Source organism: Polypterus senegalus, chromosome 7 (assembly GCF_016835505.1).
Source record: "Polypterus senegalus isolate Bchr_013 chromosome 7, ASM1683550v1, whole genome shotgun sequence".
Classification (NCBI taxonomy): domain Eukaryota; kingdom Metazoa; phylum Chordata; class Cladistia; order Polypteriformes; family Polypteridae; genus Polypterus; species Polypterus senegalus.
In genome coordinates, this window is record NC_053160.1 from 168,162,083 (window position 1) to 168,189,098 (window position 27,016).

Consider the following 27,016-nt stretch of genomic DNA (forward strand, 5'->3'; position numbering starts at 1 on the left):
ACTGTATCCTTAGCAGCTGGGATGATGTCAGCATTGTCTTTGCCTCTTAATCACTCGGCTGTTTCCTCAAGTGCAGTCATTAGGGAATTTTTACACAACTCCCTGCTTCAGTGGACTAAATCCTCACAGGGGTTGACCCAGAAGAGGAAGCATCAATTTTTCTGGGTCTGAGTTTCTTTCTTTGCCAAATGCATGTAATCTCAAACACATTTCACTGAACACCTTCTCCCCATGGTCTTATCTAGTTATATTGTTTAAATGATTTAAAACTTAAACTTTGTTAATTGCCTTATATCGCTTCTTTCATGGAAAACCACTACATAAAACACACTAACTGATCAAGAGAAACAACAGAGCACAACTTGTCAAAAAAATTATAACAGGCAATACAACAAGAGAGCTAGTGCTGAATCTGTCTTGTTACAGAATCCTGATGGAGTGTGGGGGACGGGAAAATGAAATTATTATGGGGAATATTTGGAGGAACATTTGGACCACATTATTTATCTATCTATCTATCTATCTATCTATCTATCTATCTATCTATCTATCTATCTATCTATCTATCTATATCCTAACACGGGGTCACAGGGCCAATCCCAGCCAACACAGAGCGCAAGGCAGGAAACAAACACCAGGCAGGACGCCAGCCCACCACATCTATCTATCTATCTATCTATCTATCTATCTATCTATCTATCTATCTATCTATCATTCAAAATCATTTAATGTAGAGAAAAGCCAAGCAAAATGACACCTTTTATTGGCTAACTAAAAAGATTACAATATGCAAGCTTTCGAGGCAACTCAGGCCCCTTCTTCAGGCCGATGTAATACAGAAACTGGAGTTTCCTATGTTTATATACACCCTAGGACAATCCTTTAATATAATGTATAATTAATATATTACACAGTAAGATTCTAATTATTGCCTCAGGTTTCTCTTAAGTGTTTAAAACATTGTTGAGACTGATTTACTGCAAACTTATAATTTTCTCTAACCCACCAATGAAAGTTTTGCTTCATGGGGTACAACACTCAACCATGGCAGTACTGGACAAAAGACAAGAACCAACCAGGATTGAATTTAGAGTTGTTATTTAAACTTTTATGTTTTAGGCATTTGGGTGGAAAATCTATACCAAATGGAGAACATGCAAACTCTATACAGACAGTGTCTGAGCCCAAATTCATACCCAGCAGCACTAACCAGTATGTCACCTTTTGATTACAAAAATTTGGCTTTGGTAAGAACTAGACTCTCTTTATTCAGCACAAATGTAATATAGTAAAATGGCAGAATATTTGCTGATGCCACTGTGAAACCTATTAAAAATACAAGAAAGAGTTTTGATGGGAACAGGATATGATGAGAAAGCAGAGAAAGCCTGCCACTACATTAAGATGTGGCACTCTTACGTAAACTGATTATACAAGATAAAATATATATTCAGTGTATTCTCATATCACATTCTGAGTTTTTGTTATTGTTCTTATAATTTATTTTAATGGACAAATATCACATGTAGTTTTTTTTTTAAGTATTGTTGTTTCTTTGCTGTGCCAATGAAGCATCTTTGAAATTAATAATTGATTGAAACATTGGACTGATACTTCATTTGGTCCTACACACATTCATGAACTTTACATTTTAAAACAGCAGGTGGAAAAAGTAAAGTTTGGGAAAGTCAGAAAATTACTCATGTTTCTCTTCCAAGTTCTATTTTTTAATGAATTGCTAAAGGAAGTGTTCTGGTACCCTAAAATAGGACAGGCACTCTTATATGAAAGTCTATCAATATTTCAACACTATGCTGAGAATACATTACTGAGGACCAAATGTCTCTTGACTCAAAACATGCCGAAAAGTGGTCTGGTGTCTCAGGCATTCTGCATAGAGCAATGGCTTCATTTCACGTTTCATAGAACAACAGTAAAACAGACCGAATCAATTCCTTTTCCGCCCCAAAAGCTATACATTAACAGGGCCTTTCCTGACAGTGACACAAGGCAGAAATCATCTCCAGACAAAGAATCAAACACAGAAATTACCTAAACAAATTTTGTAAGTTTTAAGGTCATTATAAATAAAATTCAAAAGCCTAAAATCACTCACAGAGTGAAAAATTAAAGCTCAGTGCCAATCTTTATTTATTACCGAAATTTACAGGTGTGCCAGGAATGTACATTAAGCCTTTTTAAAGGATTGTATGGGTACAAAGTTAAAATACGGTAGACTTGCAAGTAAAAGTTCAAAGCTGACATCATTTGTCCAAAAAAGGTAAAGAATGTCAAGAATGTGGCGGTTTAATTGAATCCAGCAGAGTCTTTCAGCACAGAGTCATTGTGAGATAAGATTGCTTAACCTCCTTCTCAGTTCTTCAGTGGCAGGGAGGGATATGAAGGTGCATTGTTACCAAGCGAGTGGAATTAGAATGAAAAGGCCATTCAGGTTTCATTCAGGTTGGTTTTAACTGCCATTCGTCATTATTTTAGCGTTATCAAATATCATCTGTGTTTTTGAAGCGCAATGCTTTCTTTATCTTCTGGAGCTGTTTTACTGAACTGCTATCCCAATCACACCTCTGCTACAAAAACATATATGCTGCCTTTTTTCCCAACTGAATTCTGAATCACTCAATACACTACTGTATTGTAAAACAAACTAATAGCTGAAGGTACTGTATGATTTCACCTGTCTCTTCCACACAGGTTTTTGAAATTCAGAAATATGACAGATCTTCTGTATCATCACTTCACCTTCAAGGAAAACTTCCATTTTACATGGGTACAGAAGGACATTTCTGGAAAAACTGCCAAGGACAAGGATGAGTGCTTTGAGTAGTGAGAAAAGCACTATATAAATGCAAAGAATTATTATTATTATTATTATTATTATTATTATTATTATTATTATTAGTAGTAGTAGATTAAAAGCTGGGTATCTGTAAACTTGAGAATTAACAAAAATTAATGTCAGTGCATTAAAGGATTAGGAGGAAAGGGGAAATAGGAATAGACATGCACAAAGTCAAAACACATACTGTAGCTCAAGTCAGATTAAACCAGCAAGTTGTAAGAACCTGAACGCTAGAATGAGAAAATGGGTCTCTAACAACAGAGTGTTAAGCCCAATTTAACACTCACTATCATTATATATACAATCAGATGTCAGCTGATTATATAATTGTGCAACACACAAGATGATACATACAATTAGGTGAGAGGAGATGAGAGAGATTAGATGAGTGCTGCTCCTTAAACAACCAGTGACAATTCTTGCAGGGAAAATGGACAAGAGAGAGAAAAAGAAATGAGCAAACATCACAAATGATGCTAATTGATGGAAAATGATACCGCTGTCAGCATAGTTCACTGCAGTAAGCTATCACGTGCGTAAGAAACAGGGTCAAAAGGAACTGGGTACAGCATCATAAGTGAATGGGCCCAGCTAGAAGACTACCTACTTAAAGATGCAGTTATGTTTAATGATGGAACTAATATACCAGTTGACATTTTATAGTATACTAGACATTAAGCCCGTTACAATAACGGGCGCTAGAACAGTGGTGCATAAACGTTAGTAGGAACAGTCTATATTAAATGGCAAGGGATCTTGTATGTGGCTGTAATATGCGTCACTGTATTGTGTGCCTTTAATTTTCTCTCTCAGTAATACTGGTTTGTATTTCCGTAAAATGCCTGTAATTTTGTCAGATAGTAATACAGTGGAACTTTGGTGGAACCGAAGTAATTTCCCCCGTAGGATTGTATGTAAATACAATTAATCCGTTCCAGACCATATGGACTGTATGTAAATATATATATTTTTTTAAGTTTTTAAGCACAAATATAGTTAATTATACCATTGAATGCACAGCGTAATAGTAAACTAAATGTAAAAACATTGAATAACACTAAGAAAACCTTGAACAACAGAGAAAACTAACACTGCTAGAGTTTGCCCTATAGCCTTACGACTCGCTCGCTAAAAACACTTTTTTTAATGAGTTTTAAGCACAGAGAAAAAAATGAACATTTGAAAAATCCGTAATTTAATGAACAATTAAGAAAAGTAACATTGCAACAATGCACTCGCGCACCTGTGTGTATGTCTCTCTCTCGCAGGCCTGCGTGTGTGTGTCTTTCTCTCATGTGTGTGTGTGTGTCTCTCTTAAGTGGGCGCCTTTGTGTCTGTGTGTGTGTGTCTCGCGCGCGCCTGTGTGTGTGCGCCTGTCTCACACGCGCCTGTGTGTGTGTGTGTGACTGTCTCGCGTGCGCCTGTGTGTGTGTGACTGTCTCACGTGCGCCTGTGTGTGTGTCTGTCTCGCGCGCGCCTGTGTGTGTGTCTCTCTCTCTCTCTGCACAGGGAATGCACAGGAAGAGACTGAACACGTGCTGTGTGGCCCCGCGCATGCGCACTTCACCAGAAGACACACACACGGACACCTGGACACACACAGGGGTTTTATTAAAGAGGATTAGTATATTGTATAGTATATTACCAAACTGCATTGTACTGCATCAACTGCAACATCACTCTTTTATCTTTCCTTACTGTAATTTAATTGATATGTAGTTTAATTTAATTAATAGTTACAAACAAGATATATAAAAGCTTCAGTCTAATTAATTGACTATTGAATGAAGTAGTCTATTTAATTAGGATGAACTTAGCCTAGGGAATATTGTTTAATGTAATATGGCACACTGGTTAGCCTTGTTGCCTCATGGATCCACTGTTCTGGGTGGAATCCCATGCCTGGTCATAGTCTTTGGGGAAGTTGAGCATACTTCCTATTTTAATGTGTTTTTTTTTTCTCAGAAAGTCATTTTTCTGCCTAAAAACATGTGAAAGATAGATTATAATCTCACAAATGAACATGAGTATATGTGTGTGGGAGTGACCTCTATGAAGGACTGGTGACATAGCCAGGGATGGTTCTTGTATAGCACCTGATGTGTCGAGATTCACACTAGATTTAGGCTTGTTTGCTGAGTGAGTCTGAAAATGTTATGTTACCTTAATGTTTATAGAAGCAAACAACTGCAGAGTTTATAAGGGGTGGCCATGGGGCCCGGGCCCCCAACAGATACACTATGTTGCTAAAATAACTAAAAGGTATTTTTTCTTCAATTTTATAAGACCAAAGTTAATCAGGTCAGGTAAGGTCACTTTTGGGAGCATGCACTGACAGTGCGTTGCCACGCCCACCCACAATGAAACAGCTTGGGATCTCAGTTGCCAACCCCCCAGACACACACGTGGTCCAGTCCCACCCCCCAGAAATGACACTCTATCTGACGCAGCCACACATTACATGGGCTTCCTCTTGGCCTGGTCCAGCCAACTTGGATCCTCAACAATGAGAATGTTGTGAGCTGGATAACCCTTGGGGAATCATGCCACATGGCTGTAGTGTCGTAACTGATGCTCCCTCACCATGCAGGCAATGTGCCTCATTTGGGACTCCTTGAGTAATGGCTCATTTGACTCAAAGTCAAACCAGCAGTACCCAAGGATTCTCCGAAGAACCACAGTAACGGTCTCAGGTCACTAGATAGCGTCCATGCCGAGCAACTATATAACAAAACAGAAAGCACCTGGACTCTAAAGACTTAACCTTCATCCCTTTGCAAAGATATCGGGATTGCCACACACCTCTTTCCAGTGACCACTCATGCTCTCGCAATTTGTTTACTGACTTTATAGGTAGAGTCACCAGAGACATGAATGTTGCTGCCGAGGTAAGTAAACCTCTCGACAAGGTCAACATTGCCTCCACACACACATTCTGTTGATGGCTGTGCCCAAGAGGTCATTAAAGGCCTGGATCTTGGTTTTTATCCAGGACACATTCAAGCCGAGACACTCGGAATCCTCACTCAGTCTTTCGAGAGCCCCAATCAGAACCTCCATTGATTCCGCGAAGATCACAGCATCATTGGCAAAGGCATGATCAGTGAATCTTTCTTCACCAATACAGTAGATGGAGTCCACCACCCTACCCAATACCCAGTCCATGCAAGCATTGAACAGGGTAGGAGCAAGAACACACCCTAATGAACCCCATAATCGACTGGGAAAAACACAGAGATACTGCCTCCACTCTGCACAGCATCCACAGCACTAGTGTACAGGCTGGCCTTGACATCCAGCAACTTCAGGGCGATCCTGAAAAGTCTCAGCATGTCACACAGGGCAGCTTGTTCAGCTGAGTCAAACACTTTACGAAACCGACAAAGGCTGCAAAGAAACTCTGCTAATATTCGCATTTGTGCTCAATGAGAACCTTCAGTACCACAATACAGTTGATGGTAGACTTCTTTGGCGTAAAAACAGACAGCTCCAGTCACTGATAGGTGAGCAAGTGATCGTGGATCCTATTGAGGATGACACTAGTAAGGACCTTACCAGGTAGCAAGAGTAGTGTAATCCCCCTACAGTTGCCACAATCCAGGCAATTACCCTTCCCTTTCCAGATAGGGACAACAAGTCTCATTTTCCAGTCAGTTGGAATGACACCCATCTCCCAAGTGGGAGCAAAGGTTGCTTGCAATGCCAGGAGGACAGCCTTACTACCAGGCCTGGAGAAGTTCACCCCGGATGCCAGAGATCCATGCAGCCTTCCCTCAGCTGATTCACCACCTGTGCAATCTCAGTGCAAATGAGTGGTTCACGGCTAAATGGAGAAAGTATTTTTTCCTTTCCTGGAAAACTGTTGCACATGAAATTTAGCTGAATTTGTACAGTATTAAGCATTATTAAGATGTAGCAGTTCCAAAAATATTAGAGATGGGCTCACTGATCTTTCCTTTTATCTGTTTAATTTACAGATAATCCGGTTACTCTGCTCTGTTGGTCTTCTCTTTTTAATGTCATAACTGACAGTTATTTTGAGTAGTCTAAGGCAGACTTCCTTCCTTTTTTATGGGTCCCTAGCAGGCCTGGGCCTTTATTGCACTTGCAGGGATGCCACACACCCTTGTGTTCCACGTATCTGCTTCTATTATTTTAATATAAGTATATACTGTAAACTGTGTATACTGCATGCACAAAAACAAATACACTTAACAATCCATCCATTTTCCAACCCGCTGAATCCAAACACAGGGTCATGGGGGTCTGCTGGAGCCAATCCCAGCCAACACAGGGCACAAGGCAGGAACCAATCCCGGGCAGGGTGCCAACCCACCACAGGACACACACACAAACACCAAGCACACACTAGGGCCAATTTAGAATCTCCAGTGCACCTTACCTGCATGTCTTTGGACTGTGGGAGGAAACCCGGGGGCAGACACGGGGAGAACATGCAAACTCCACACAGGGAGGACACGGAAGTGAACCCAGATCTCCTAACTGCGAGGCAGCAGCGCTACCACTGCACCACCGTGCCGCCCACACTTAACAATGTGTATTCATATTTACTTTAAAAGCCTTTTTCCAAATAAAAAACAAATAACTTGGCCAATAAAACATGGATTCTACTTGTAAAAGTAAAATTTTTTAACATTTTGGAAAGTTTTTTGAAAAATCTTTTAGCATTACATTTTATGTGTCTTTAATATAAATGGTCTTCTAGTCAACTGAGATAACATAAGGATTATTTACACATTACACATTCACGTGATAATAATTCCAAGGTAATTGTGAACAAATGAAAATATCTATAAGGGCAGGAACTCAATCAATCATTCTTTCACAATGGCTAATCACAAAGTGCTTTCCAAAACAGCACACTATAACTCACTTGATTAAGAAATATTTAAAAAACAATGTTATGGGACAAAACCATTAACACTTTGGGAAGAGCCCACACAGATTAGAATAAAATACTGGGGAAGCAGTGTACATAATTAGTGACAGTAAGAATTCATAGAAATTCTGAGCATCAGTAGGGTAGTGTTGAGTAGGTGCAGTAGAGTCAGATATGAAACAAATAAATACATATTTAACATATTCATAAACTACAAATGACAAAAATTAAGTGTTTAGGTGAGACTTAAAAATCAATAATCCCTACACCCGTCCATTCCTTGAACCTGTATTACGTATATATTACAAGGTTACAGGCAGCTGAAGCATATCCTAAATGGTAACTGATGCAAATCAAGAACCCATTAATGGTCTGAATGCCATTCTTAAGGTTACATACAGTATCCATATCAGAGCAAATAAAATGTGGAAGTGAACATAATTTGTTGGCCCTGTATGGGACCTTATCCAGGGATGGTTTCCACCTTGGGTCTGGAGATGCTAGAACAGGCTGTATGATCCCCGCAACCCAGAACTGTCTTAAGCAGGATTGGGAATGTTATGTGAGGTTATGATCTTTGGAATATGGGAGAAAATCAAAGAAAGCAGCAACAATGTGACAACATGATGTGGCATTATCACTTATCAATACACAATTACTTATCACTAACACAGCTCTGACATGTAACTCGCAACAGTTCAGGAGGAAATCAGATAACAGCCATGTTTTGTTTTAGTTACATATGAGAATATCAGTATGAATCCATACATTTTGCAAAGTCATATTTTTTCTGTTCATTGCATGTCATTTTTACTGTTGTCATCTTATCTCCTGAAAGCACTTTGCTGCAGCAAGAAATGCATTAATCAGACTCTGTCTCTGAGTATCTTCTTGCAGATTCTTTAAATATTTAGTGCACGACGGCTGCTCAGATAAAACATCATGAAACGCTCAATCCAATTTGCCTTCTAGGTGAGGAGGTCTTGCATTGGCCTATGTTGTTCATATTTGTACTACTTACATTTCTGTATTTATGGGACATAAAAAAGCAAAGGAATTTAAGTATTAGTGAGAAACACTGCATTATTAATTTATAACAAATTCAAGTTAATTTAATGTAAGTCTGGAGTCTTCTAGGTGGAGTAGTGGTTAATGCTGCTGTATCTGGGGTCCAGGGTTTTGGTTAATATGTGGAATCTGCATGTTCCTGCTGAGTCTATGCTCTCAAACTAAAAGAAGTGGGACTTCAGGGCACAGTCTGCAGGTGGGAACATAATTTCCCCAAAAATACAAAGCAGTGAGTAACTGTTAGGGGAACTTTTTCTGAATTAAGTGTCCATCAGGGGTCAGTGCTGGGGCACATACATCTCTCTATTATAATAAAAAAAATCCTGGGACGAGACAAGACATTTTCAGAAAGATACTTTAACGTCCCGCGAGACGAGACTTTGTGCCAAGAGATTTCACCACACCCGGAGATGGAAATAAAAGACAAAGAGTAGATGACAAAGTAGAACATCGTAAAGAATTCAAAAACACTGGCGTGATAAACATGCACAGCACGTTAGAAATAATGAAAGTACTAAAATTCGAAAGTCTCAAAAAAAAATGATAGTAAAGATGGCATTTGTGCAAAACAAACGGAAATTATTTCTCGGTGAAACAACGGAACAACGAAAAGAGATTGAATATATTGTTTGGATTTAAACTTTAAGTTGGAGACTTGTAGATCATCTAATTCGTGTTGCCATCAGGGAAAGGTAGTGTTTCTTCCCAATGAAGAGGCATATCTGCCAGAATTAAAATATTTGTTGCTTGGTGAAAGTGAAATCCACATAAGTGAGCACCAGAGATGTGAAGTGGCTGGCATGTAGCTCTGGCCGGGGGTTGGCGAGCAAAGTGAGCAGGGGACAAAGCCCCCTAGTAAACAATATGGATAGGAATGTAAACAATAAGCTGTTTAAAATATGCAGATGATGCCAAAGTAGGTGGAAGGGCAGATAATATAGAACCAGCTAAATTATTACAGAGAGACTAGGACAGAAAACAGACTTTGGCAGATTTGTTGGAGATGAAATTTCATGTAAGTAAATTTAAAATATTACATGTAGCAAGTAAAATACTAGATTTGAGAACACAATGAGAGATCTGAAATTTGTACACCTTATGAGAAGGACCCAGGAGTCATAGTGAACGTATCACTGTCTGTATCCAGACAGTGTACAGAAATGATTAAAAAGGCTAGTAGGGTGTTATAAATATCACGATGTGTGGAGTACAAGTCAAGAGAGTTTAAGTTACATAACACATTAGGAAGGCTTCTCTTTGAGCAATGTCTTCAGATTTGGTTTTCATATTACATCTTGCCTGAAGAAGGGGCCTGAGTTGCCTCGAAAGCTTGCATATTGTAATCTTTTTAGTTAGCCAATAAAAGGTGTCATTTTGCTTGGCTTTTCTCTACATTCGTAATGGCTAACACGGTACAACAACCTAGTACTATATTACAAAAAAGAAAGAGAGGAGCACATAGGCTGATTCCAGGACTAAGAGGTAAGAGCTATAAGAAGAGACTAAAGGAGTTGAAACTTTTTAGTTTTGGAGATGATATGAGGTGCCGTGATTGAAGTGTTTAAAATTATGAAAGGAAATGGTACAGCAGACTCCAGTTGTTACTTTAAAATTAATTGTAAAACAAGAACATGGACACACAGTTTGAAAATTGTGGAGGGCAGATTTTACACAAATATTCTTCACTCAAAGAACCAATGCCACATGGAATAAATTACCAAGTAGTATGGTGAAGAGCAGGACTTTAGGGGCCTTCAAAACTTAACTTGATGTTATTTTTCACAGTCTAGGTGAATAAGATGGATGAGCTTGTTGGACTGAATGGTCCATTCTTGTCATCATTTTTCTAATGTTTTAATGTGGAATTTTCTCCTAATGCTCAGATTTTCCTCCCATTATCCCCAAAGATGTGCAAGTTAGCCTGATTGACAGTTCCTAATTGGTCCTGTGTGAGTACAGGTACTGTATGTACTTGTGTGGACCCCGCAATGGACTTGAAATGGTGATTTATTCCTGAATTATTCAAACTGGTTTAGATTAGTTGTTTGTAAGCCAGTTGTTTTCATATTTCTGCAATGGCAGTATGGGTAGGTTACAGTAAGTAAATCATTTCAGAATGCACAGTGAGTCAGCAGGGAGAACTGATTTATAGCCTTTTGGTTACAATTCCTGGTTTTCAATATCCAGAACCTTTTAGGAATGATCACACAATTACAGGCATCTGCTCAAAAACAATGGATGAGCTGAATTTATCAGTGCATTATGAGGTAAACAACAAACAAGCCTGGCATTTGCCATATTCAAAAAAACAAACCACACACACACTTTTTGGGTTGATGTTGCTGCATGCTTTCACACTAAATTTAGATGTTGCATGTTTGGTTTGCTAAGGCTTTTGATCGCTCATAAATGTATTCATGTTTTTATTAGTTTTTTGAAAGATTATCCAGCTGGGCAGAGGTTACCAGAAAAAAGGACATTCTTACAATGCAGCAGGGTAGGAGTGACTTTGGAAAGAGAGCAAATGAGAGACAAAGTGGTATCCTGGCAAAAGGAGAGGTTCTGAACAGTCCAGTGTCATAAAGCAGGGGCTACAAGGTGGTGGCTGTGCAGAACAGGGAATGACAGCCAGGAAAGCATCTGAGGAAAGTTATCCAGGATGCTAGAGGATAAGCTTCTCAGCAAGTGCAAGGGATGTTTGAACCTTTATTTAGACACTAAGTTGGGCTAATGAGGACTGTCAAATGTTTGCAAGGTCTCCTGATAATTTGGGGGTCAGCAATTGATTCCTTCATATAAAATGAAGCACTAAAATGTCTCATTAAACTAAAGGCTCCATGGAGCCCTGTCAGGAGACAGTCCTGTGTTTGAATGATGGAAAGCCTCCTCTCCATAAGGCCCTTGATAATATCTACATATGACTTTTTGGCATCAGTATGTGTGAGAAGAAGCATCACAATGGTGCCTTCTCTTCTTCTACTTATCATCATAACTTGTTTTGTTATGCTTGTAATGTTTTTACATATTTGGTAAAGACACTAGTTGATATACAAAGTAGAATTATTTTACTGTACTAAGTTAATAATACTGTACTGTATGTATGCGGAGTACAGATATTCATAATTCTCCAAGCTTATGTTACCACTGAAATCTTATTTAGCTATACAATACATTTTATCTAATGTTGCGATCTCATGATGTGTTTTGTAAAGTGGTTCATAATAGAGACTTCACATAAAATAAATATTGACTAAATGATTTTTGAAGCACAGTGGTGCCACAGTGGCTAATGCCGCCCTCTCACAGTTCTTGGACGTAGTTCTGTTCCTAACGGTGGCGTTTTCTGTGTAAATTCTTCATGTCTACTCATGTTCACAGGATTTCTAGTTTCAAAGTCTTGCTATGACCAGTGACTGGTTGCTTGTGTGTGCATTCCGCCATGGATGGAGCTCCAGAGTTGATTCCTGCTTTATAGTTCGTGAGATAAACATTGCAGATATAAAGTGTTACTGCTGCTGCCTCACATCCCCTGAACTTGGGTTTGACTCCCAGCCTGTTATTGTTAATCTAAAGTTTCCACATTTGTTTTCTCAGAATGTTTTCTTTTACCCCCTTTGCAATGAAATATTAATGATATGTTAATAAGTGACTGTAAAAGATTAATTATGTAATATATTCCTTAACCCTATTATTTACATTTTGTTCATTTTATAACTAGATTAGATCCAAGATATGTGAATTGATTGGGGATGATCGAAAGTTGGATATAGGGATTGAACCATCATACAGTACCTACAGTTAAAGTTCGAATGCCTTGGTCACTAGATCACCTTCAGTGTCTAAACTGACTTAGTGAGAGTGGCTACACGAGTGGATAGGCTCCAACTTTCCAAGACCCTTTAATGGAGAAGGTAAGCCTCAGAAAATTCTTTGATGTGTGAATGAGTATGAGTTGTGTCATGAGAGTGCCTTGCCAAGGCTGGTATCCTGCCTTGTACTCAGTAATTCTACTATAGATTCCCATATCAAAAGATCTGAAACCCTGCCCGGGGTTTGTTGCCTGCCTTGCACCCCGTGTTGGCTGGAATTGGCTCTAATAGACCCCCGTGACCCTGTAGTTAGGATATAGCGGGTTGAATAATGGATGGATGGATATCAAAAGATGTTGAAATGGAAATAAGTCTAGGTCAGGTAATAGAAGAATGGATGGGATAGGCCAATTAGACTTTGGTTACTTCTGATTTGTCAACTGAAAAAAGCACCTGTACAAAATGGATGGATGAATGACTGATAAAGTTACATTTTTAACTAATATGTTTACTTCTGACTTCCTTTGTAATGTTTAGGGAAAAGAAGCCCAATGTACAATTTCAGTTGCTAAGCAGAAACTAGCTCCACATTCAACAATCAATCCACATTAATCAATCTGACCCCCAAGAGCCTGTCTGTTTATCACGTACTGACTTTGCTGTGAAGAGCATTGACTGGAGAAGCTATTTCCTTTCTAGCATCCTTTCTAGTAAATGTTGCCAGGAAATGTACACCATATGGCCCTTCATAATATAGTGACTGTTTATATAAATGCAAGTCCCTTCCATTATCTTAGAGATCGAGCACTTCCATGTTATCAATATCCTTTCTGCACATTTTAAGTCTGTGAAAGCATTTAATGTATTTTTTTTCCACATGGAGAGAAGTACTCAAAATTAAAACGGCATTATATATGCACCATGATTTTCAGAGGCAGGTTGAATTGTGGCAATAACATGCATAGGTCCAGGAGAAAGTTCCTCTTGAGCATAATAATTTTAAATTAAAGCGTTTGTCATTTTGGGGTGAATTCAGAGTAGATTTTCATCACCCTCTCTCTTGCTCAAATCATGTAGGGGTGGTTTGACCCAACGCAACATCTCCATAACTACACTCCTGAGTGTGAATTTCCCCTTGGGATTAAGAGAAAAGCCAAGCAAAATGACACCTTTTATTGGCTAACTAAAAAGATTACAATATGCAAGCTTTCGAGGCAACTCAGGCCCCTTCTTCAGGCAAGATGTAATCCCTTGGGATTAATAAAGTATCTATCTATCTATCTATCTATCTATCTATCTATCTATCTATCTATCTATCTATCTATCTATCTATCTATCTATAGTAGGTGTCTATACATCTCAATTTGCATTGCTAAACTTTCATGAAAAGGTTTGCAAATAATATTTTTACTGAGGATTATCTCTTATTGTTTCACATTCTCTTTTATATTCTAATATGCAAATGGTATAGTTACAAAAAACAAAAGTATGCAGAGTATGCACACCTCTTTAAAAAATCTGTTCTGTATTTGTTTCACATGATGGAAAGTACTACTGGAAAATCTACATTGTGTGTGCTGGCAGCCTTGAAGGACTACATACTCATTCAAAAGCCACTCTGCAGGGTGTAGCCGAAAGATAAGCGAGTGGGTTGGAAATGAAATCACATCCTTGAAAATATGCCAAGTTGCCCTAAAACAGAATGTTTAAAAATCTTTAAAAGTAATTTGGCCTATGAATTGGATTGCTGTAGGACTGGCTGCTCCGTGATTTGAGAAAGGAAACAAAAGGTTAAGTGAATATAACTGGGTGTCAACTCAGTTACAAGCACCCTCCCTGGGGTTCATATTTCTGTAAATACACCTAAAATGAACTGTCTTTTGCTGCACTTGACACCACCCAAAAACAATAAGTAGAATATCTACTTATTCCCATTAGGAACTTAATCTGTAAATGTTCTTGGCAATCATTTACCAAAAACTTCATGCGAGAGACACGTGACTCTCCCGTTACCTGGGCCTGCCTTTTCAAAGAAGCTAAAAAGTGTTTACTCTTGTGAAAGTTTAGTATTGTGTCTTTGAAAAAGTCATAATGTCATACAATGACGTCAGTGGAATTTATTTAATTGCTGCTCACAGCGTGCACAATATTTAAGATAGGTCTCCAAATCAGTACTTGAGCTGCTGCTGTTTCAGGCAAAGGCTTAAAGGTTTGCATGGATGCAAATAACACGAGTGCAGTTCAAATGCTTTCTGCTACCTAATGGATAAGCCGTTGGATTGTAAATCATATACAGTGCTTGCTATTTAAGATGCTTTTAGACTGTAGCAACTGTATCCTATTTTCACAGATTATCTCCATTTCAGGGTGGCGTGGTGGCACAGTGGGTAGCGCTGCTGCTTCGCAGTTAGGAGATCCAGATTCACTTCCTGTTACCTCCCTGCATGGAGTTTGCATGTTCTCCCCGTGTCTGCGTTGGTTTCCTCCCACAGTCCAAAGACATACAGGTTAGGTGCATTGGCGATCCAAAATTGTCCCTAGTATGTGCTTGGTGGGTGTGTGTGCCCTGCCCAGGGTTTGTTTCCTGCCTTGTGCCCTGTGTTGGCTGGGATTGGCTCCAGCAGACCCCCGTGTCCCTGTAATTAGGATATAGATGGATGGATCTCCATTCTAGACAAAACTTTTTACATTGAATTTCAAAGTACAATATGTATATATTTTATATCCTGTCATGAAACTATATTGTTCATGACCTACTGACTACTTCATTGCTGTGAAGTCCCCATCAATAACTCACAGTGTGACCCTGAGTGAGTTACTTAACATGTCAGAAGTTTAGCTCCTTACATATGCCAGTAATTGTGCATATAATGGTCTCAAACCTGATCCTTTTCATTGCCATTAGGGACTGTAGCCAGTCATAGCAGCACTGGGCAGAGACTAACTGTGAACAGAGTCCTGGTCTATAGCACAGCCAGCTCACACAGACAACCACATTCACACTTACAGACGGTCAATTTGAAATTATCAGCCCATAAATATTTTGGAATGTAGGAGGAGAACTGGAGTACTTAGAAGAACGCAAACAGCACAAACAAAAGGAGAATGAGTAAACTGCAATGGATATACAGTAAATCCTACTGGTTATGGGATTCAAAGCAAGGACAATGAATCTGTAGGACAGCAGCTCTTACCATTACAGCAACTTAATTGACTATATCTAATTTATAAACTACTTTGAATTGTATAGTATTGTAACCACCTCATGACTATGAAGTTCCATTGTAATGCACACAATTACCAGTTCGCTTACTACTGACTTATAGGGTCTGTGAATCACTTAATCTGTCAGTAGTCATATTATCAAATTATGTGAACAACTATATACACACGTACAAAGCAAATTATTAGTAACACTTGTAAACCTGCTTATCTATGCAATAATCTAATAATCCAATCATGTGGTAGCAGCATGATGCATACAGTCAGGTATATAATGGTCAGGAACTTCAGGTAATATTCACGACAAACGTCAGAATGGTTGAAGAAATATGATCTCAGTGATTCGGTCCATGGCATGATTTTTAGTACCAGACAGGCTGGTTTGAGTATTTGTTACTGCTGATCTTCTGGGATTTTAATGCACAATGGCCTTTAGAGTTCACTCAGAATGGTTTGATAAAAAAAAACCTTTTAGTGAGTAACAGGTCTGTGGAGAGATTTCAGGGGAGAATGGCCAGACTGGTTCAAGCTGGCAGAAATGATACAGTACAACTATGGATGAGTAGAAAAGCATTTCAGAATGCTCAATATGTCAAACCTTGAGGTTACAACAGCATAGGACCATGTTGGGTCCCAGTCCCCTCATCCAAGAACAGAAAGCTGAGGCTGTAGTGGAAACAGGCTCACCAAAACTAGAAAGTTGAAGACTAGAAACATGTATCCTGGTCTGATGGATCTTCATTTCTACTGAGGCACACAAATTGTAGGGTCAGAATCTGGCACCAGCAAGATGAATCCATACTCCCAACCTGTCTTGTGCCAACAGTCCAGGCTGCTGGTTGTGATATAATGGTGTAGGGATTGTTTTCTTGGAACTCTTTGGGTCTGTTAACATTAATCAATCATTTCTTGAATACAATAAGCTATCTCAGTACTGTTGCTGACCATTTTCATCCTTTCATGGCCACAATATATTCATCTTCTAATGGCAACTTCCAGTTTTATAATGCACCGTGTCACAAAGCAAAAGTTGCCTCAAACTGGTTTTATGAGCATAACAATGAGTTGAGTGTTCTTCAGTGGCCTTCCCAGTCACCGGATCTGAATCCAGTAGAACAGGTTTATGATGTGGTAGAACAGGAGATTCACAGCATGAATATGGAGCTGACAAATCTGAAGAAATTGTGTGATGCAATCATGTAAACATGGACCAGAATCTCAAAGTAATGTTTCCTGTTGAGGGCAAAAAGAGGTCCTTCCCTTTATTAGTGTAGTGTTCGCAATAATTTGCTCAGTGAGTGTACATGTTTAGTATGTACTTGAGGAATTCATTACAAAAAAGTATACATAAAACAAAATCTGACTGTCTACATGCTGGTTAGATAAATATGCAGTATCAGTCAGTTTGCTAGCTAGACACAATTGCATATGCGTTTGTCTATCTCTGTCTACCTAACCAATATGTCCTAATGTCTCTTTGGCTGAAATGTAAAGCACATAGATGAAGGCTCAGCCTCCACAACTGACATCTTATATTCTCATATCCAAGTCACTCATCCTGCCTTTAGTCCATGTCTAGGCCTGTGCACATATCTTGTTTTAATTGCTATTGGTGAAAGCATCCAGTAAGAAAATAAAATTACCTACATACATGGCTAAACTCACTTAATCCTTGGATATGTCATAGCAGAACCAGATATATGTAAGGATACAGCCCTGGACAAAACACCAATCCATCATGGGGCCTACTAATTCAATCTTCACCACACATACAGTATACACACATGGGAGACAATTTGGAAGCTGCAGATCACCCAACCTGCTTCTCTTTGAGTATGTGGGAAGAAAATTCACTGAGAAATAAAGAGAATATGCCAACTTAACTTGGGCAATAACCAGGTATGACTGAAATGCAAGATGCTGGATCTATCTACTTTACCACCATACTGCCCCAATGAAATAAAATAAGAAAATGCATATGATATACATTGTTTCACAGATAAGGTAAAATATCTGAAATATACTGTTTATATTTGTTACCCATCGGAATCACATGTATTAATTAAATAGTAAAAGCTTTCAAAACATGTGTTTCTTTCCACTTATACTTGCTAAAGTTTAAATACAGAAATGTTGGATTCATCTGCAGTCCATTGGCTTCTGTATGTGTTTTATTTTTTCATTTTCATGGATTTGGAGAACCGCAACTACAGATTTCTTATGAAACATCTTCACAAGATGTTTTTGCAGAGGCCAACATATCCTTTATTTCATTCACGCTTATGTCTTTAATTCAACCAAAAACTTCATTAAGACGTTTGATGTTGGCATGTCCAATGACCAATTCAAGTTTATTGTGGAGAAACGAACAGCGCTGAGACTCTATTATGAGTTAAATACTAACAGTGAATTATATTTTGAGCTATATTCTGATGTGTTCATTCGCAAGATGTCATTTTCCAAGTGTGGTCCATTTCACTGGTGTGTATGGCATTGGCTACTGTATGTGTGTACAGTCATTTCAGCTGTTAGGAAGCATGTGTTGCACCAACAGACATATGAAAATGAGTTGTCTGCTTTAAAAAAGACATAAATCTGTAATTTTCCTGTTTTATTCCTTGATGAAATCAACTTTTTAAGGGAACTTGCTCCATATAAAAATAAATGGGCAAGTGCTTTGAATTATATGTTTTTGTTAATATTACACTTTTATACTGTTCATAACAGGAAATAAAGGCAAGCACAATAAACAAGATTAATATGCTTTTTCGGGACAATGCTTAATTACAGAATATTCATATACTACACTATTTCTCATACTAACTAGTCAAATCATTACCTCCTGAAAACAAAACTATTCATCTTACTGCAATAAGCCTAAGCATTTTGCAATGAGCCAGGCTAACTGGAAAGGAAGCTGATATTTTCATCAAATAGCCTAAACTCATATACTGTACATACACAAAGAGCCCCATTGAGCTGAACAAGGCTTGCTTAAGTGCTCATCTTAGTTAGGAAGCAGTTTCATGACAGCAGCTCATTACAAGATGATATAAATGTGTTGCTGTAGAAATTCCCTATGCAACAAGAATTCCTGCTTACTGAGTTGTTATGGGTGACAACAAGGATACGATGAATATGGGAGGGGTACATCTATAACATCGCTGCTTCATTTAATCCAAAACATATTCAAAATAAGACAATGAAGACAAAAAATAATCCTCATCAATAAAATGAAGGCAGGCCACTAGATTTTGTTTGATAATGTATTAAATGCAATTCCAAGTAAATACATTAAAGGAATCTTTAAACTGCTGTTTTCACAATGAAATAAAATAGCTGATGAATGACAAGCAAAACATGAAGATAAGAGTCTCATTGTCCTTGATGTATGCAGTGAACTAATATTTAAAGTCTGCTTGGTCTTATTGCTCAGTTGTTCACAGTGAATCAGTGGTAGGAATTGTACCAGCAGTTTGAGGTCTCAGGCCTAACTACTCAGCTGACAGCAACATGTGCAAAAAAATAGCTGACCTGGATGGTAGTCAATACATCACAAGTTACACACAAGATGGTTAGAGAAGAGTGAAAATCCTGATGAATGGGTCTTCATAACAGAAATTAAAAGTGAAGCTCTTAAAATGCATTCATCTCACCCTTGTCTGCTCTGATTTCAAGTTGAAAAAAGTACTATAACCAGAATCAAAACAACAACAACAACAACATTTATTTATATAGCACATTTTCATACAAACAGTAGCTCAAAGTGCTTTACATATTAAAGAATAGAAAAATGAAAGACACAATTATAAAACAAAATCCCTTTTATTCAACAACACTTAATGTACAGGAATTTGACTTGGTAGATTATGGTGCTTATAACATAAAACGTCACATACAAATAACATAAACAGCATAATTTAAAAAAAATAAATAAAAATAATTTAAAAAAATGATACAAAGTTGCAGAATAGTGCAATTATAAAGGAGATGTCCAAATGAAGATGTACAAATGAGAGTGTGCAGTGAGTATGCACATGCACACACATACATGTGGATTTTCTGTACATATACACACAATCATAGTAGATGACAGAACATCACATTCATCACATTTAGGTATCTTTTAGTTTTAGTTTTATTTGACTTAAAGCGTTTGCCAAAGGGGAGTTTTTGAAACAAGTGATGAGCCGGGTGGTGATCCTTTTGACATGGTTAGTGACATGAGATATATACAGGTCTGCAGACTTCACAACACACTGTAATTTATTTTTGAAGTGTGCCATTGTTGAACCAAACCAGACAATGATTGAGAATGTGATTAGTAACTGAACTCAGTAAAACCTACATAATTAGCTCCCAAACGTGTAAAAACGGAATCTTCCTGAAGAGTCGGTAGCCCAGAGTTAAGTCTAGAACAGGGGTGGCCAACTCCGATACTGGAGAGCTGCAGGCTTTTGTTCCAACCCAGTTAGAAGCCAATTAGAAGCCAATCATCACCAATAACAGATCTTATTTAATTTCAGAGCATGTTAACGTTTTAACTCTAACATGTCAGTTCGTTCTTAAATCACAGATTTGTTTTCCTTTCTAATGACACCTGTATCGTCCAAGTGATCTGAAGCCTAAAACAGGTAAGCAACAATTTTTTGTTCTCCACTTTCTCCTCAGCTTGCTTCTGAGTACTTAATTAAACCAAATAGTGAATGATGAATACACACAGGTAGAAATCGAGTTGTGCTAGATGGAGAACTGCCGATTCCTTTGTCATTTACATCTCATTGCTAATACGATGCAGTTAAAACAATGAATACAGCTATTTAAGACAAAAATAAGCAATTAAGGGTCCAAAATCTTAACGCGTGAGATAACTAAAATTAACTAGAAAAATGTCACTTGAGCAATAACTGCTTCATCAGCAAAGAGTGGCTTCTCATGAAGCAATTGGGTTGGAACAACAACTGGAAGCCACTGCGGCCCTCCAAGACCAACATTGCTCAGCCCTGATTTAAAGGGTCTGAGTCTTAAATAGCAAATAAATTACATTAAGTTAATTAGTAGCAAAAACTAGTCACTAATTAAGAAAATAGTTAGAATAAAAACCTGTAGCCACTGTGGCTCTCCAGTATTGGAGTTGGCCACTCCTGGTCTGAAACATGCAGAGAAGAAATGCCAGAGCATTACCATGTCAAGAAGCTGTGATATCACTGAATTCTCTTTTAGATTGAATCTTATCACTGAATCTCCTGTAGTCCTCATAAACCTTATAATGAATATAAATAATTAAAACATAAAATTAATAGGGTGGCACGGTGGCGCAGTGGTAGCGCTGCTGCCTCGCAGTTAGGAGATCCAGTTTCGCTTCCCGGGTCCTCCTTGCGTGGAGTTTGCATGTTCTCCCCGTGTCTGCCTGGGTTTCCTCCGGGCGCTCCGGTTTCCTCCCACAGTCCAAAGACATGCAGGTTAGGTGGATTGGCGATTCTAAATTGGCCCTAGTGTGTGCTTGGTGTGTTTGTGTGTGTCCTGCGGTGGGTTGGCACCCTGCCCAGGATTGGTTCCTGCCTTGTGCCCTGTGTTGGCTGGGATTGGCTCCAGCAGACCCCCGTGACCCTGTATTCGGATTCAGTGGGTTAGAAAATGGATGGATGGATGGATATAATGTAAAGTGTAACAGCAATAATTAGATATAAAGTGATTGTATATTTTATTTATGACTGCAATATGCTTGAGTTGCACTAGTAAATGGGAAAGCTAGATTACAGGGAGTCCATTCAAATTTCATACTGAGGCGACCCTAGCCCAGTTCTATGCCTTAAAAAAGATCAATTGGCAGTGCTGTTTGTTGCATAATCCCTTAAGAAAGAATCACAAAGATCTTTCTTGTCTACCAACAGCGAGAAAGCTTCCTCCATGCTCTGGCATGGTACCCTCCTTCAGGGCAAATGGTTCTGCTGCTTAGAGAGATTGTCTGCATTTCCGTAGTTGGATGTTAGGTTGATGTGACAGATGTGAAATAAAATCATTTTGAAAATGTGCCTAAGAAAAGGGTTACAAAACACTGGTTCCTCTGGTTAATGTCCCAGAATCTGTCTGTTTAGTCAATGATTACGTATTTACCAATAGACAGATAGCTAGCGCTTTATTTGTCTCAAAGGGAAAAATTAGCTTCAGGGTCTTGTTGCTGTCTTTAGGACAACTTTGGTTAGTAGTGGCTAACGTGGAATGTTATCTAAACTCAGATCTATATGCTTGTGAACAATATTACAGTTGTAATGACTATGTGCTGTTTGTATAGTAACAGAATCAACTGTACAGTAGATATGAGCACCTACATTAGAACAAGAATTTATACTTATAATGTAAAACTGAATATCAAATATTCTGATGTCTATAATAAACATTGCATGGCATGACTAACATGTATCTCTTTACAATTAACATTCAGAAATGTTTTATAATATATTTATCAATGAAATGTCCATTCCTGGAGCAGTGGTTAGGGAATATGTCTCACACCTAGAGGGCTTAAGGTTCAGTTTCCAGCCAGGTTACAGAGTCTTCCCTATGTTTTTGTGGGTTTTCTCTGGATACCCTTCATTATTCCCATATCCCAAAGACATGAAATATAGGTAAACCGATGACTTGAGATGCGTCCACAGTGAATGTGCAAGTATTTATGGTTCACCATGTGCTCCAATGGACTGCTTTTCTTTCAAAGAACTGTTTCTTGCATGAATTTCTCTTTGTAAGTAATGGACTGAGTGTACCAACTAAAGTTAGATCCTACCTTTTGCCCAATTTTGCCTTAATAACTCAGTTCACTATGAGCCTGAAATATAGGGTTGTCCAGATCTAATTATGCAATTTTCAATACGCTATAACTTATTAAGTTTATTACAAAGAAAATCACCTGAAAAATCCTGGACCATTGAGAAGTATGCAAACTGATGACATGAAGAATCGTCTTTGCGCCGAACTGGAATCTTCCCCGCATAATTCAAAGTCATCCAGATGATCTGGATCTGCATAATTAGTTTTGGACCACCTTGTACAAAAAGTGGGTTAAAAAATGGATGGATTTCTGTTATTGCTCAATCACATCATGAACTATGTGTTTAACTGGATTATTTCACATAATAAATCTTAAACACAGACTTATGCTTGCATTTGCTGCTGCCAGAATTGCAAAACATTTCTCACAATTCTGAAGAGGAAAAAGAGCATATAGTTGAGTAAAATAGATAAACTGAGTATTTGAAAACAGTGAATATAGTGCCCTTCCCATAAAGTGCAACCACAAAGAAAAGGTGAATTTCAGAAAAGATGTGTCCAAAGAAGACCAAAAGGTGTCCTGAGTCATAGTGTGTTGTAGGAAAAGGAAAACAATCAATGAATTTAGCCTGAGTGGTCTGCCACTAACCGGTGGTATTTCTAATCAGTACAGTCACTAAAGCCTTGGAGGAGACAAAACACATTTCCTTATAGAATTATAAATATTTGTTGTGAAACCTAACAGAAAAATTACTGAAACTCTGCTCTAAATGTTACTATTTTGTATTTGAGTGTTTGGGTATTCAGTCTTAGTTTGCTTTCAGTCAAGAGCACGACATAGTTAACTAACTGATTAGCAGATCCCACAATAGTGGTTTTGAATTGTCAGTCAGTCAGTCAGTCATTATCCCACCCACTATATCCTAACACAGGGTCACGGGGGTCTGCTGGAGCCAATCCCAGCCAACAATGGGCACAAGGCAGGAAACAAACCCCGGGCAGGGCGCCAGCTCACCACAGGGCGCACACACACACCAAGCACACACTAGGGACAATTTAGGATCACCAATGCGCCTAACCTGCATGTCTTTGGACTGTGGGAGGAAACCCACGCAGACACGGGGAGAACATGCAAACTCCACACAGGGAGGGCCCGGGAAGCGAACCCAGGTTCTGAATTATATTAAAATTGGTACAATGTATCCTTTGCTGTTTTTGTTCCAACTAATTTATAAATAAGGCTTCACCTCTGCAATTACTTAGTTTTCTTGTACCATTGCTGCGTAGTCTTAAAAACTACAAACATTTTCTTTGGAATTCACCTTCTCTGAAAAATTATTTTATTTATTTATTGGATTTGTTTAATTTTTTTTTTTTAATTAGCAAACAGATTAACCATTGGATGGTTTTTGTACTATCACTATCACATTTGAATGTAACTGTAGTTATAGGAAAATACTTGATGTGAGAAGAAAATAACGGGTACTGATCTACTCTCAATTACAAAATCTACACAACTGTAGTGAATTTCTCAGGAAAACGTATCTACACCTTGTGAACTAATGACATTATGCAGTGACAGCAACAACTGAAATAAAATAATGTTCATTTACAAAGTATACCACACATTAAATGTTTAGTGCTGAAACAACTAGTTGTGTGCACTTCACATGTAACATACAATGCATTAAACATTCAAGACAAATGAGCAGGCACTGAGTAAAACAGTGAACGCAATAATATTTAAGTGTACACTATAAACAATTATGAAAACTTACCAATAACAAAATACCACAAATGTAAAGAACCATCTAATTTTTTAACTTGTTTAATAAGTAACCAGCCTAATTAAGGATTAAATGGTTTCTAAATAAGAAATTGGTTGGGATAAAAACCAGCAGTTACATTGGTATCCTTAAAACTGCATTTAAAAAACACTCCCTTAATCTTAACACTTCTTTTTTAATTCTTTGGTAGTCAGCGGTGCTTTTGTACTATAGATAGATAGATAGATAGATAGATAGATAGATAGATAGATAGATAGATAGATAGATAGATAGATAGATATGTGAATAAGTACTTTATTTGTCCCAAGGGGCCATTTAGCTTTACAAACAGTAACAGCCTCCCTCAAATGTACACCAGAAATGCTATTAAGGGGGAAAATTGTCTGACTTATTTAAAGATAAAAAAAGAACAATTACACTCACAGAGAGGCATTAGAAAGGCATATTGCCTTTGGTATGAAGGAGCCCCAGTATCATTTCTTGACACACTTCTGCTGTATCATTTGTTGTATGAATATTAAGTATATACTGGATCTGTCAGCATGAAATTATATGTTGCCTTTAATGATGTACCTTTAACAGGCAACTCAGCTTGAAATCTACATAATAAAGGTATAGAAATCAATCATTTAAAATATATTTTGCCTATTACTAAGGAGTCATTAATGTTACACTGTAATTATAATTACTCAGCGTTTTAAAATTTACAATTTTACTTCATGTGAATTTAGATTTGTGAAGATAAATTTTTCAGCCATTTCATCTTTTAAAAACATGTGAGTCTGCTGAGGTGTTGAAATTTCCAAAGAGAAAGTATTCACAGTTTTTAAAAAATGCAGTTCTGAGAAGCAAGATAAACACGTTTTAGTTTTACAGCACAGGTGTCAGTTATGTCAACAATTTTCCTGTCTTTCATTTTTAAGTGAAATAAAAATTGTATCAGACTAGCAAAATACCCGCGCTTCGCAGCAGAGAAGTAGTGTGTTAAAGAAGTAATGAAAAAGAAAAGTGAACATTTTAATAATAACGTAACATGATTGACAATGTAATTGTTTTGTCACTGTTATGAGTGTTGCTGTCATATATATATATTTATACACATACATACATACACACACATTATATATATATATATCTATCTATCTGTATATCTATATATATATATATATACACATACACACACACATTATATCTATATCTATATATATATATATATATATAGCAAAATACCTGCACATCGCAGCGGCGAAGTAATGCCTTAAAAGTTTTATTAAGAAGAAAATTAAACCTTTTTAAACTGAGGGAAAATATACCAATAATTATTTGTTAAGGATCTCTTTGTATAGCACATTGTCAGTTCGGCCCTCCGGTTGTAATATGACCAAGCTGTGCTCTGAGCTTACTCTTGAGCATGTAACGTACAGTTGGCCATGTGAACAAATCTCACAGCTTGGATTGCTGCTGTCATAATCGGTTTGAGTTTCATGGTTTGTTTCAATTACGACAGTATTTGCAGGACTTGTGTTGAAGTGACATTCAGTATCTGTCAAGCGTTGTAAGTATACAACCGGTTTCATCGATAACTTCACATCCAGCTTTTGAGAGTGTAAGCATTCATAAACATCAAAGTGTCCAACTATTCAAATCGTCACCTGTCAATCTAAGATGTTTAAGAGGCATTGGCGGTTGTCCAAAGGTGTAAAATATTTGGCCATTTCGGTACACTTGAAAGCGACAACTGAACAATTCACCGGCAGCCATCAACTCACATGCAGATCCATAGGTGAAGGGCTTAAGCATTTCACTCTTCTAGTGCTCCGGTGTAGTATAATTATCTCCTGTACCGTCATCAGTCCACACCTTGAACCTGTCCCAGTCATTCAATACATAAGACACAATGTTTCTCCAGATATCAAGAGTGAGCCTGATATGGCCGTGCAATATGTAACACAGAGAATGGAAAAGGTAGGCGCCATCTCTGGGCATGGAAACCACTCGGTAAGTGACAGTTCTTTGATCGATGGTGATCACCTCGATAGACATGTTAATGCGGGTACGGTTGGAATGATAAAGGAAATGGGTACCTGAACAATGTAAAGTAAGTCTAAAATACCTACACAATAACTATAATCGTAATAAATGAACAATAAAACAGCGGAGAAGCTGTGGATTAAATAAAAAGGCTGTAGTTATCAGCAGCGAGACGTGAATCCCGTGGCGAAGCAAGGAAGGGAATGTAGAGACCACTGCCTCACACGGTGACTGAGCTGCAGGCTATGGACGTATATATGTACGTAAGTAGGATTCAGTTAGCGTTGGGAACCCGCGTACCAAATGTTTTGAAGATGGGCCCATAAGTAACAAAGACTGTTGAAAAGTTCAATATGGCGGCCGACAGTGGCATCATACCACCGAAATAAGTACGTACATCGGTTTTGGTTAGCGCAGGGAAGCCGCCTACCAAATTTCGTGAAGATGGGGCCATAAATAAGAAAGTTCAACATGGCGGACGTTGTCGACCGTTATGACCGTTACGTGTAGAATTTCGAAATGAAACCTGCTTAACTTTTGTAAGTAAACTGTAAGGAATAAGCCTGCT

At 38.1% G+C, this 27,016-nt stretch overlaps 1 protein-coding gene across 4 annotated transcripts in view; it reads left to right on the forward strand.

The window, feature by feature from the left end:
- Positions 1–27,016, forward strand: part of tpm2 (tropomyosin 2 (beta)) — a 118,519-nt gene that overhangs the window by 30,522 nt on the left and 60,981 nt on the right. The gene's annotated exons all lie outside the window — the stretch shown is intronic.